General features: G+C 36.2%; 1 protein-coding gene across 2 annotated transcripts in view; it reads left to right on the top strand.

Annotated features, from left to right (window-relative positions):
- The first annotated feature begins 497 nt into the window (after positions 1–497).
- Positions 498–12,815, top strand: part of FGF13 (fibroblast growth factor 13) — a 554,123-nt gene continuing 541,805 nt past the window's right edge. For both annotated transcript variants that reach the window (XM_090264776.1, XM_090264780.1), the window contains exon 1: positions 498–781. The gene's annotated coding sequence lies outside the window, so the exon portion shown is untranslated. The remainder of the gene's footprint in view (positions 782–12,815) is intronic.

Below are 12,815 nucleotides of genomic sequence, written 5' to 3' on the forward strand. Positions count from 1 at the left end.
CTCCTGGATGATGACACTCTTTTCTAGACCTCTCTAGCAAGTCAGACCAAGATCTATGTTTGGCTTGCAGAACCTGGCACGTGTGTATGTGAGGCAGAGAGAGAAAAAGAGAGAGGGTGGAGTCGGGGCGGGGAGGGAGGTTGTAAAAATTGGGGAAGAGAGAGGAAGGACTGCCAACTTCTCAGTTTTTCACTCTTATATCACCAACCTATCCAGTTTCTGACAGGTCGGAGTGGAATGTGCACTCCCTCTGGAGATGGCTGAGACAGTGAAAAACAGCCAAAGCACCAACAGTCACCAGCTCATTGCTCCACCTCCCTGGTTTGGTCCCTTCGACTTGACAGAGCCTTGGTCCAGTAAGATGATCTGGCCACAGCTGGTCTCCTACACTTAGAACAAGTTGGAAGCAAGAGAACTTGGGTAAGGAATTTGGTTTCACTAAAAATAGCTGCAATATAGACCCTGTGACTACCACTCCTCGGAACAGTCTGATATGAACCGCACAGGGTTCACTGACCCTTGCAATCACGTTGGACTATTTGCTTTCTCTGCCTGGATCCCTTGAAACCAGGAGTGGCTTAGGGAGTTGGGGGTGCTTTGGCTCAGATGAGGATTCTTGCAAATATCAGAAACGCATGGTGATGGTATGACCAAGAAGCTTCCTCCTCTAGGGAGCGCGTGACTGCTGGCACTCATAACAACAGGTCCCTTTAAGATTTTGGTCCATGGTGAGATCGTGCTTGTTCCTCACCACCAAGCCCGTTGCATCTCCACTTCTAAGGTAGGTGAAACCAAACTCATTGGGGGAAATGCTACTGGAATTGTGATGCTCTTGGGTAACCCTGGCCCAGGTTTCCTCAGCCTGGGGCAGGGAGGAAAATGTTAGAGTAGGTCATAGCTTACAAATGGAAGTCTAAGTCCACCTTCCTGACACACTGATCAAGCCTCAGCAATGTTTGGGAATTATTTCCTTTCCTTGTATTCTCCTACCCCAAAGCCAAGGTATTAGCTAGCAAGAAAGCACCTCGAGTGTTAAATTTAACCCTTTCTCAACTTCTCTGTTTATAGATGCTTTATTCTCATCCTTCCTGCCCTGCTATTAATGCTGAGAGTTTGAATTTGGATCAGGGCCCTGGTTATCCATGTTTGCCTTTTCTGCTGTACAGCAACAGAGTAATACAGACCTGTCTAGAGCAGGGATTCTTATAGGTTGGGCAGTCCCCGCAAGAGACTGGATTTGTCCAATCCAGGTGCACAAAACACTTGCTTGGATTCTATTCCCTTCCTGAAATACCGCTCTCAGGACTCATCTCTGGTTTCTAGCCTGTTTATAGCAATGGGCCTTCGGAGGAGTTGGAATTGAAAGGGGAGTTGGAAAGTTCTGGGTCTGAGGTTAGGAGCCTTCTGAAACAAAAAGAAGCTGCCATGATAGTTGAAGGGTTAAACACTAACAATTTCTTGCTTAAAGTTGACTTTTGAACCTCGCACTAAGCCAACTACTATGCCAGCATTCCAGCTTGCCAAACCAAGATGTTTTCATGTAAATGAAGAGACATCTTAGAAACGGATACATTACTTTAAATGAAAATGACAATCTCAAAGTATCACATGGCTGGAGGAAACAAATCTACAGACTCAGAATCATCTGTATCTGCTTTTTTTTTATTTGATGGACTACTGACTGATACTACTTAAACATTATAATCCATCTTCCCTTTTTTTTCCTTTCACCCATCTTCAAAGTATATGACTGTCCAAATAACATAAATTAAAATCTTAATCCTGTAAGAAATATCTTGGAAGTCATGTGGTTTACCTTTTACTTGAATTGGAGCATGAGTTGGAATGAGTGATCATCTGATCTGTACCTAGATTGTTGCCCCAACTTTCCCTGTGACCTCAAAACAAATACATGGTAGATACTTCCACTTTGAAGCCATGGCTCTATCGTATCGGCATCACATTTTACTATCATTTTCTCCTTTCCAATATTACTTTAAGGCTCACTCATGTTACTGCAAAGCTAGATGAAAGTAGCACATTTTCAATTATTCTTCTCATGTTGCATGTGTGCCACCATATGGCATCATTAATATCAGGCAATGGTCTCACCACCCAAAAGTGTTGTCACATTTTATTGAAAGTTATCAGGGGTTTTGCATTTCAATCCAGTAAGCATTTTGTTGAAACCCTCTAGAGAAAGCGATTTGCTAGAGCTTGCCTGTAAACATCACACTTGCGGAGCACTTTAAACAAATGACTCCACTAATAAAATCTCGATGAACAAACAACTTTTTAGGAATGCACTTGTTAGTAGAGCAATAATTTACTAACTCTATTTAATGAACCAATGCTAGGCTGGCTTTCCAGGAATAACCTGGAAAGATTATTTCAAAATATAATTTCTAGGCTGCATCCCTGAAAATTCAGATTCAAAAAGTCTGGGAATGGAGCCCCCAGAACCTGAGCTTTTAAAAGTGATCCTGATAATTCTGATGCATGGCCAGATTTAGGAAGCACTGTGAAAGTCCAGGTCCTCCTGCTTTTATTTTCTTTGTTTGTCTCAAATCTCTCAGTGAATTAAGTTCAAAATTCTTCACTTGGCATTCCCTAGGTCCTCCATAATCTAACCCTAACCCACATTTCCAATCTTACTCCTTATTAATCCTCTTCACCACCCTCACCCCCAGTCAAATTGAACTGGCCATGTTTTTGATTTTTCTTTCAGGCCCGAACACTTTGCTAATGCTATTACTTTTGACTGCTGCATCCTTCCTAAAATTTCTGCACATCCAAACCTGCTCATTTTTCATGGTGTGTACTTTAGTGTGCACGACTTGGAGGGCATCTTTATTTTTTTAAATATTTTTTATTGTTCTATTACAGTTGTCCCAATTTTTCCTCCTTTGCCCTCCTCTGTCCATCCCGACCCCCACTCCCACAGTCAATTCCCACACTGCTGTCCATGTCTGCGGGTCATTCATACATGCTCCTTAGAGGGCATCTTAAAAAAAAAACAATATATGGGACATGCTTCTGGGCATTCTGATTCAGCAGGTCTGGTGTTTTAGAGCACCTCAGAGGATCTGATTCTGACCGTGTTTTCAGAAACACTGCATCTAGCTCAAATGTCATTGGTTTATAAAACCACTTCTCAGAGTGTTCGTGCTTCCTCACTCCAATTCCCACAGCATTTGGTTTTAGCTCGGAATTGAACACTTCACTTTCTACCTTTTATTTGAATTATTTCTATATATCATCATTCCTTTCACTCAACATTCACTGTGTACCTAATATAAAAAGTATTTTTTAAGGGTTTTACTTATTTATTTTTAGAGAAAGGGGACTGGAGGGAGAAAGAAAGGGAGAGAAATGTCAATGTGTGGTTGCCTCTAACACACCCTCAACTAGGGGTCCAGTCTGCAACCCAGGCATGTGCCTTGATTGGGAATCAAATTGGTGACCCTTTGCCTCACAGGCCAGTGCTCAATCCACTGAGCCACACCAGCCAGGGCTAAAAAGTATATATTTTTATCTCAAGAACCCCAGCTTCTTGGCAGAAGTGTCTGTTCATTTCTCTCTGTGAACACCTTGGGCATGAGTGTGGAGTGTATCAGTGGGCATGGCAAAGTTTAAATCCCTCTGCAATAGATGAGGCTTTATTTTCCCTAGAATATGTGGATGTGAGGCAGATCCTTTCTGTCTCCATGCCCAAAATCTGAGATTTATGCACAAGAGTGGGCTCTGAGAAGCCTTCAGGGAGTATCATGGCTTAGGTAGGATGGGAAAACACCTGGCATTTCTAAATACAGTCGTTTTGACATAAGGGAGGGATGTGCACTGTGAGGAGAGCAGGGAGAGCAGAAGTGCAGGGGTCATTAGGTGATGGGGATTTGCAGGATATTCCCTTGGGACAGGCTTCCCTTATTTTCCTGACCTGGTACAGTAACTGCAATCACTCTGGAATTGTCTGTGACTGAAACTTTGTGGCTCTTTAGTTATTTTTAATTTACTTATATCCATATAATATATAATTATGTAAAATATAGTTAATAACCCATATTACCAGCCTAGTATGTATTCTTCCATATTTCTAAGCTCGTAATTATATAAAACAAACATATGTACACACATATATATATACACATATATTTTGTGTTATAGATTATTTTACAGAAATTATATCATGTTACAATTTTCTGCACGTTACCAGAAAATTCTTGCCATTTACTAGCTGTATGACATTAGGGCTTCAGTTTCCTCATCTAGAAAATGAGGTTGATAGTAATACCCATCTCATAGGGTTGCTGTGAGAATTCAATGAGTTAAAATACATACAACACTTAAAACAGTTCTATATATGAGTGTTTGCTGTTTATCTTGTTACTATTATACTCATTCAGCAAAACCTACAAGTTGACAAAAGTTGCTTAATTTCCATGCACCTGCAGCTGCACAGAATTTTGTTATATAGATGGAGAATTATTTATTCAAACATGCAGCTTTTAGTGGACATTCACTTTGCTTCCATTAGAAAAAATTTATTGTATTTTTCTCATTACCATTTGACTCTCTTATACCATTTTTTTTTATCACTAAAAAGCAACACTGCAATAAGCACCTTTGTACATATACCTTTACAAGCATTTGTTTTTCTTACTCTGGGACAGATTCCCAGAAGTGGAGTAGCTGTGTTGATTTCATTAAATGTTGCCACATTTTATAAAAATCACATAGCAAATGCACTATTCCACCAGCAATGTATGCATATATACCTCTTCCTGCACTCCAATCAACAGTTGATCTAACTGTTCTTTTAAAATTTTAACAGCCGTGCCCTGGCTGGTGTGGCTCAGTGGATTGGGTGCCAGCTTGCAAGCTGAAGGGTTGCTGGTTTGGTTCCTGGTCAGGGCACATACCTGGGTTGTGGGCCAGGTCACAGGCTGGGAGCATGAGAGAGGCAACCAATCGATGTATCTCAACATATTGTCTTTCCCTCTCTTTCTCCCTCTCTTCCCCTCTCTCTAAAAGTAAACAAATAAAATCTTTTAAAAAATGTTTAACAGTCCTATTGGGTCAAAGTGGCATCTCATTGTTATTTTAAATTGAGTTTCTCTGGCTACTCAGGAGACTGAGCATCCTTTAAAAAATGTGTTGGCCTTTTGGATTTATCTTTCTATAAAGTGTTTTTTTAATATCCTTTGCCTGTTTTTTGAATGGGATGTTTTTCCTTGTCAATTTGTAAGAGATGCTTACATATTAATTATATCTATAAGCCCCTCATTTGTTCTCTGTGTGCAGCTATGTTTTCGATTTCTTGTTTTATTGATTTTAATTATTGTACCTTCTGCCAAAACTTTGAAAATTTGTATATAGTTAAATTTCTTTTATAACCTCTGGGTTTTGAGGATTGGTCAAGAGGGTCTACCTACTCCTAGATTGTACATGCAGCTTCTTGGATTTTTTTTTTGCAAGACTTTTACTGTTATTATTTTTAAGTATGTCTTGATCTAGAATTTATATTGATTTTTGGTGTAAAATAGAGAACCAATTTTATAGTCTTTGAAATTAATAGCCAGTTGTAGCCATGTTGTTCATTAACAATCCATCTTTTTCCCACTGAAATGAAGTACCACCTTTGCCATATATAAATAATTACATGGGATTAAATTCTGCAGTCTCTGTTTTATTCTTCTGATCTAGTTGCCAGTTATTTTTTATGACACTACCATAGTTTGACTTAATTATGGTGACTTGAGAGTATATTCTGATATTTGGTTGAGATATTTCTCATTATTCTTATTTCTCATGGCTATTCTAAGGTTTTTATTCTTCCACATAAGTATTAAGATTATGTATATAAATAAATCCCCACTTTTCACTTTGAAAAATTGTGTTGAGAATTTAAATTGGAATTTTTAAAATAATATTAATTTTGGTAAAATTTAAATTTTATAATATCAAGTCCTATGATTGTGTCATTCATTCATTTTTTTCCAGATTTTGCTTTAGTCCTTTAGTAAACTATTGCAATTTTCTTCATACTGATCTAATGCTTTTCTAGTTAAACTTAGTCCTGTGTATTATATATTTTTTATTATTGTGAACGTAATATTTCCCATTTTTATTTCTTGGTGTTGATTGCATGAATAGAGAAACGCTATTTCTTTTGTATTGTAACCTTGGGTTCTTTATCATACCATATTCTCTAAATAAGTCTCACCAATTTTACTAGAGTGTTTTGTTTGTCTAGCTGTACAAATACACCATTAGCAGACAAAGAAATAGATAAATAGATATCTTTTCTAATGTGTATACAAGTTCTTTTTTTCTTTCTTCTTTTTTTAAGTCTTTTTTATAAGCTAGAATCTCCAAGGCAATGTTGAATAATAATAGGGATAAGAAGCATTCTTGTCTACTTCTGAATTTGATTTGAACAAGTCAGTATTTTGCTTGTTAGGATAATATTTGGCGTCTGCCTTTGGTAAGTGAGTCTGTATTATTTTAATAAATTTTCTTATAATCCTATTTAATTTAGAAATGTATTGGGAATACAGTTGAATTTTATCAGATGACTTTTAAGCATTTCTTGATATCATTATTCATATGGTTCTCCTCTTTAATTTATTGATGTAATGAATTATGTTGATAGATTTGCTGTTTTTGAACTTCCTTTGCATTTCCAAACATAATTGTATATGTCAGTTAGTAATTTATATGAAACATATTAGCCAATATCTCAGTGGCTTCAAAAAAAAAATCAATGATTTGTTATCACTCATATTAGTTGGGATCTGGCCCATCTGGCCTGGACTGGGCCGAGTGACACTGCTTGTCACTATAGGTCTGTTAGTCTGTTGGGGCTGCTTTGCTTCAGGTTGTGATGGCTAGTGTGGCTCTGCCCAGGGAACTCTTTGGGGCCCGCAGGTTAGTCAGACTAGTCTCAAGGTGACTGTCAGAACCACAAGACAGAAGGTAGAAATGTGTAAGGAAGACCTCAGCTGGGAAGTGGCACATTTCCACTTCATGTTACTCACCTGAACAAGACATTCCCAGACCCAAAGTTAAGGGATTCTGAGATGTATACCATACAAATATTTGCAGCAGAAACTCCAGAATCACATGGAAAAAATTCCTAAATACAAGGAAGGGGAAAGAATTGGGGTCAATACTATAATTCACCATGCATTTTTATAGCTATAATTTTACTTTATTGAAAGGGAGCTGGATTGTATTTGGAGGAATGTTTCATCAAAAGTTCAGCATCTATATTTTTAAAAAGAACATTTATAGGTTTCTCTTTTGTAGCCTCCTCTGTAGGTTTGGGTATTGAATTTGGGTTGGATTCATAAAAAGGAATTAGAGGGGTTCCCAGTGACCTGTTTTGCAGACCACCCCAGCAGTTTTTGTCACTAAAGAAATCAATGACTATCAAAGCAATTGCAGACTCCCCTGTAGATTTCACTGCATTTTTGCTCCACAGGTATTTTCATTCACTGACACCAGCCATCTGAGTCCCTCCCAGTTCCCTTCCCTTTGCTACCGCCTGAGCCCCAGACTCAAACCCACACCCACAGGAGCAACCAGCCCAGGACTCTTCGGCTGCATAAGTACAACACTCAAACCTAGACCCCCACAGATGAACAACACCACTGTGTGCACTCTCAGGGCTAGACATTCCAGCGTGTGCTTGCACACTGCCAGCCCAACACTCATCACCAGACTCCAATGCCATGTGCACACCTGTGGCAAGATCTTAACAGTTGCAGAAGTACACACTGATAGACAAGACCCACACATCTGCTTGTGAGCCTGGATCTTGCCTTGTCTCCTGTCACTGGCCTGAATTACGGGCTTACCTGCAGTTAGCCCCTCCAGCTGTGCACCTGCATGCCTGTAGCCTGAGTCTCAACAATGGCCTCCTCTGCTATGTGCATGCCCGTGGGGAGATCATACAGCAATGGAAACGCAGAACATTCCATCCAACAACAGCAGAATACACTCTTTCAAGTGCACAATGAAAATTCCTCAGGATAGATGATAAGTTATATCATAAAACAAGACTAAGCAAATTTTAAAAGATTGAAATTATACCAAGTATCTTTTCCAACTATAATTGTATGAAATTGGAAATCCGTGACAGGAAGATAACTGAAAAATTCACAAATATGTGGAAATTAAACAACACACAGCTGAACAACCAATAGGAACAAAGATGAAATAAAAAGATATCTTGAAACAACAAAAATGGAAAACAGCATAACAAAATCTATGGGATGCAGTAAAAACATTGCTAAGAGGAAAGTGTATAGAAATAAATGTTTGCATTTAAGAACTATGTCAAATAAACCACCTAACTTTCCACCTTATGGAACTAGAAAAACAAGAACAAACTAAGCCCAAACTGAGCTGAAGGAAGGATATAACAAAGATCAAAGCAGAAATAAATGTAATAGATAGCAGAAAAACAACAAGAAAAGGCCAATGATACCTAAGAGTTGGTTTTCTGAAAAGGTAAACAAAATTGACAAACCTTCATCTAGACTTACTAAGAAAAAAGAGAGAGAACTAAAAAACAAACATGTAAATAAGAGAGGAAACATTACAACTGATACCACAGAAATACAAAGGATCATCAGAGACTACTATGAATAATTATATGCCAATAAATTGAATGACTTAGAGTAAATAGATAAATTCCTCAAAACATACCAAGTCTGAATCATGAAGAAATAAAAAACTTGAACAGACCAGTAGCAAGTAAGGAGATTGAAGCAGTAATCAAAAACTTCCCAGCTGAGGAAAGCTCTGAACCAAATGACTTCACAGGTGAATTCTAGAAAACATTTAAAGAAAAATTAATGCTGAATCTTCTCAAACTCTTCCAAAAAAACAGAAGAGGAGGGAATACTCCCAAACTCATTTTATGAGGTCAGTATTACCCCAATATACTAAACCCAGATTAAGATACCACAAGAAAAAATAACTACTCCTGATGAATATAGATGCAAAAATTCTCAACAAAATACTAGAAAACTGAAATCAATAATGCATTAAAAGAATCATATACAATGATTGAGTGGAATTTATTTCATGGATGTTTCAACATACACATCTATAAATGTGATTCATCACGTTAATAGAATGAAAGACAAAAGTCATATGATCATCTCAACAGATAGGGAAAAAACAGTTGACAAAATTTAATGATAAATTATTCTTTCATGATAAAAAAGAAAAACAAAACCTCCCAACAAATTGTGTATAGAAAAAAATATACCTCAACATAATACTGGTCACATTTGACAAACCTACAGCTAACATCATACTCAAAGGTAAAAGGTTGAAAGCTTTCCCTCTAAGATCAAGAGCAAGACAAGTTGTCTACTCTCACCACTTCTATTCAACATTGTACTGGAAGTCCTAGCCAGAACAATTAGGTAAGAAAAAAAAAAAAGGCATCCATATAAGAAAGGAAGAAATAAAATCATCTCTGTTTGCTGATGACATGACCTTCTATATAGAAAATTCTAAACATCACCAAAAAACTGTTAGAATTAATAAGTGAATTTGGTAAATTTTCAGGATACAAACTTAATATATAAAAATCAGTTGCATTTCTATACATGAACAATGAACTATTTGTAAAAGAAATAAAGAAAACAATCCCATTTACAATAACATCAAAAGGAATAAAATGCTTTGGAATAAGTTTAACCAAGTAAGTGAAAGATCTATAGAGCAAAACCTATAAGAGACAGTGATGAAAAAAAAATTGAAGAAAACAACAATAAATAGAAAGATGTCCTATATTCATGGATCAGAGGAGTTAATATTATTGAACTGTTCATGCTTCCCAAAGCCATTTATAGATTTAATGCTATCCCTATCAAAAGTTAGGTGACATTTTTCACAGAGGAAAAACCATCCTAAAATTTGTCTGGAACCACAAGATAGCTAAAGCAGTCTTGAGAAAGAAGAAAGCTGGAAGCCAAAGTCACACACTTTCTTATTTCAAACTATATTGCAAAGCTACAGGAATCACAACAGTATGGTACTGGCATAAAAATAGATGCATAGACTAATGGAACAGAATTGAGAGGCCACAAGCAGGTAAGAATACTCAGTCAAGAAAAGATAGTCTCTTTAATAAACAGTATTGGAAAAACTGAACATCCACATGAAAAATAATGAAAGTGGACCCCTATCTTACACCACTCATAAAAATTAAACCTAAATGGATTAAAAATTTAAACATAAGGCCTAAAAACATAAAACTTCTGGAGGTAGATATAGGAAAAAATCTCTTAGACATTTGTATTGGTAATGACATTTTGGATATGACACCAAAAGCATAGGAAACAAAAGCAAAAATCAGTAAGTGGGACCACATCAAGCTAAAAATCTGCACAGCAAAATAAACAATCAACAAAATGAAAGGGCAACCTATGGAATGGAGAAAATACTTGCAAATTACTTATCTGATTTGCAAGTAGTTAATATCCAAAATATATAAAGAAGAATTCTCACAGCTTAATAGCAAAAAATAAATAAATAACATCTGATTAAAAGGTGGACAAATGACCTGGATATACATTTTTCTGAAGAAGATTTATAATGTCCAACAAGTACATGAAAAGGTGCTCAACATCCCTAATCATCAGGGAAATGGAAATCAAACCCACAGTAAGATATCACCTCACACCTATTACAGTGGGTATACATGTAATAAAAAAGGTAAGAGCTAAAAAATGCTGGTGAGGATGTGCGGAAAAGGGAAACTTGGTGTACTGCTGTGGGAATGTACATTGGTGCAGTCACTATAAAAGCAGTATTGAAGGTCCTCAAAAAATTAAAAACGGAACTACCATATGATCCATCCAGCAGTCCCACTTCTGGCTGTATATCCAAAGAAAATGAAATCATTACCTTGAAGCAGTATCTTCACTTACATGTTCACTGCAGCATTACTCACAATAGAGACAACATGGGAACAAAGTAAATGTTCCATTTATAGATGAATGAATAAAGAAGATGTGAGATATATGTATATGTATGTATCTATACACACACAGTGGAATGTTATTCAGCCATAAAAAGAAGAAAATCTTGCCATGTTTTACAATGTGGGTGAACATTTATGGCATTATGCTAAGTGAAATAAGTCCGATGTCACTGTTATGTAGAATCTGAAAACGTCAAACTCATAGAGACAGAGAGAAGAATGATGGTTGCCAGGACCTGAGGGGTGAGGTAAATGGAAAGATGTTGGTCAAAGAGCACAAACTTTCAGTTATAAGATAAATAAGTTTTGAGGATCTAATGTACTGCATGATGTTATAGTTAATAAGTATTGTATACTTGAGTATTGCTATGAGAGTAGAGGGTTAATATTCTCAGTTTTGCTACAACAAAAACAACAATAAAGTCGTAATTATGTGAGGTGATAAGTGTGTTAACTAACCTTACTTTGGTAATCATTTCTCAATATATACGTGTATCAAATCATGTTGAACACTTTAAAGTTACACAATGTCATGTGTCAATTATAACCCAATAAAGCTGGAAAAAAGGATTCAAGGGCTTTCCTTCTTTCTTATGGTCTGGGATAGTTTACATGACATTGAAATTACTTTTGTTTAAAAAAAGTTGAATTAAAACATATGAACCAATCTGTTATGATTATTTTTTCAGCAGTAATTAGTTAATTCATTTTTTCAATCTCTTCTGATAATTAACATATTCTACACTTCTTGTTGGGTTAATTTTGGTTTCTAAAAAATCATTTTTTCTCTGTGTTTTCAAATTTGCCTCTATAGAGTTTAATGTAATATTACTTTATAATTATTTAAATCTTTGCGTGTACTTTCTCACTTCCATTTTGTCAATTTTATTCTTTTTTCTTAATCAGTCTTGAAAAAGGGTTATCTGTTATATTAGTCTTCTCAAAGAAAAAATTTTGGTTATTTCATTAATTCCAGCTTCTTTGTTGTTAAAGCCTTTTCCTAGTGGTTTTCCCAAATATCTTAAGATAAATACTAAGTTCCTTTATCTTTTCATCTTTGTTTGTTAATACTGAAGACATTTAAGAATGTAATTTTTTCTGAGTACAGCATTCATTGTGCTAGGTAGGTTTTGGAATAAAGTTTTATTTTTTATTGCCTTATAGATAGTTCATAATTTCACTTTTTTAAACATTTTTTATTATTGTTCTATTACAGTTGTCCCACTTTTTCCTCTCCCCTGCCCTGCCCTCTGATTTCACTTTTGACCCAGTGGTGTTCTAGCAGTATATTTCTTAACTTCCAAACTCTTACTTTTTCATCTTTGAAATTATTTCTTTAAATTCTATAGCTGTTATGCTCAGAAAAGCTCTCTTGTAGTAGCTTTTAAGAAAATTATTGCCCTTTTTCTATCTCTTCCTTCTACTTCTAGAAGACTTATCATTCTCCAGGATCTTCAAGTCTCTTACATTTTCCTTTATGATTTCCCTCTCCTGGTGCTTTTCACTTGGTGCTCTGTGAATCTTTTTCCACTTTATCTTCCAGACCACTATCTTGGGTCTCAGAAGTGATCATCCTCTCCTTCAATTCATCTCCTGAACTGTTTCTTTGTGGAATCACATTTTGTAGTTCCAGAAAGTCTCTTTTTATGCTACACATGAATCTCTGTGTATGTTCTATTTGTTTTTATCACTACTGTTCTTCAAGTTATCATTACCTCAAAAAACTAAAAATGGAACTGCCTTTTGAACCAGCGATTCCACTGCTAGGATTATACCCAAAGAATCCTGAAACCCCAATTCCAAAAAACTT

This window comes from Furipterus horrens, unplaced genomic scaffold, assembly GCF_987537825.1.
Source record: "Furipterus horrens unplaced genomic scaffold, mFurHor1.1.pri manual_scaffold_17, whole genome shotgun sequence".
Lineage (NCBI taxonomy): Eukaryota > Metazoa > Chordata > Mammalia > Chiroptera > Furipteridae > Furipterus > Furipterus horrens.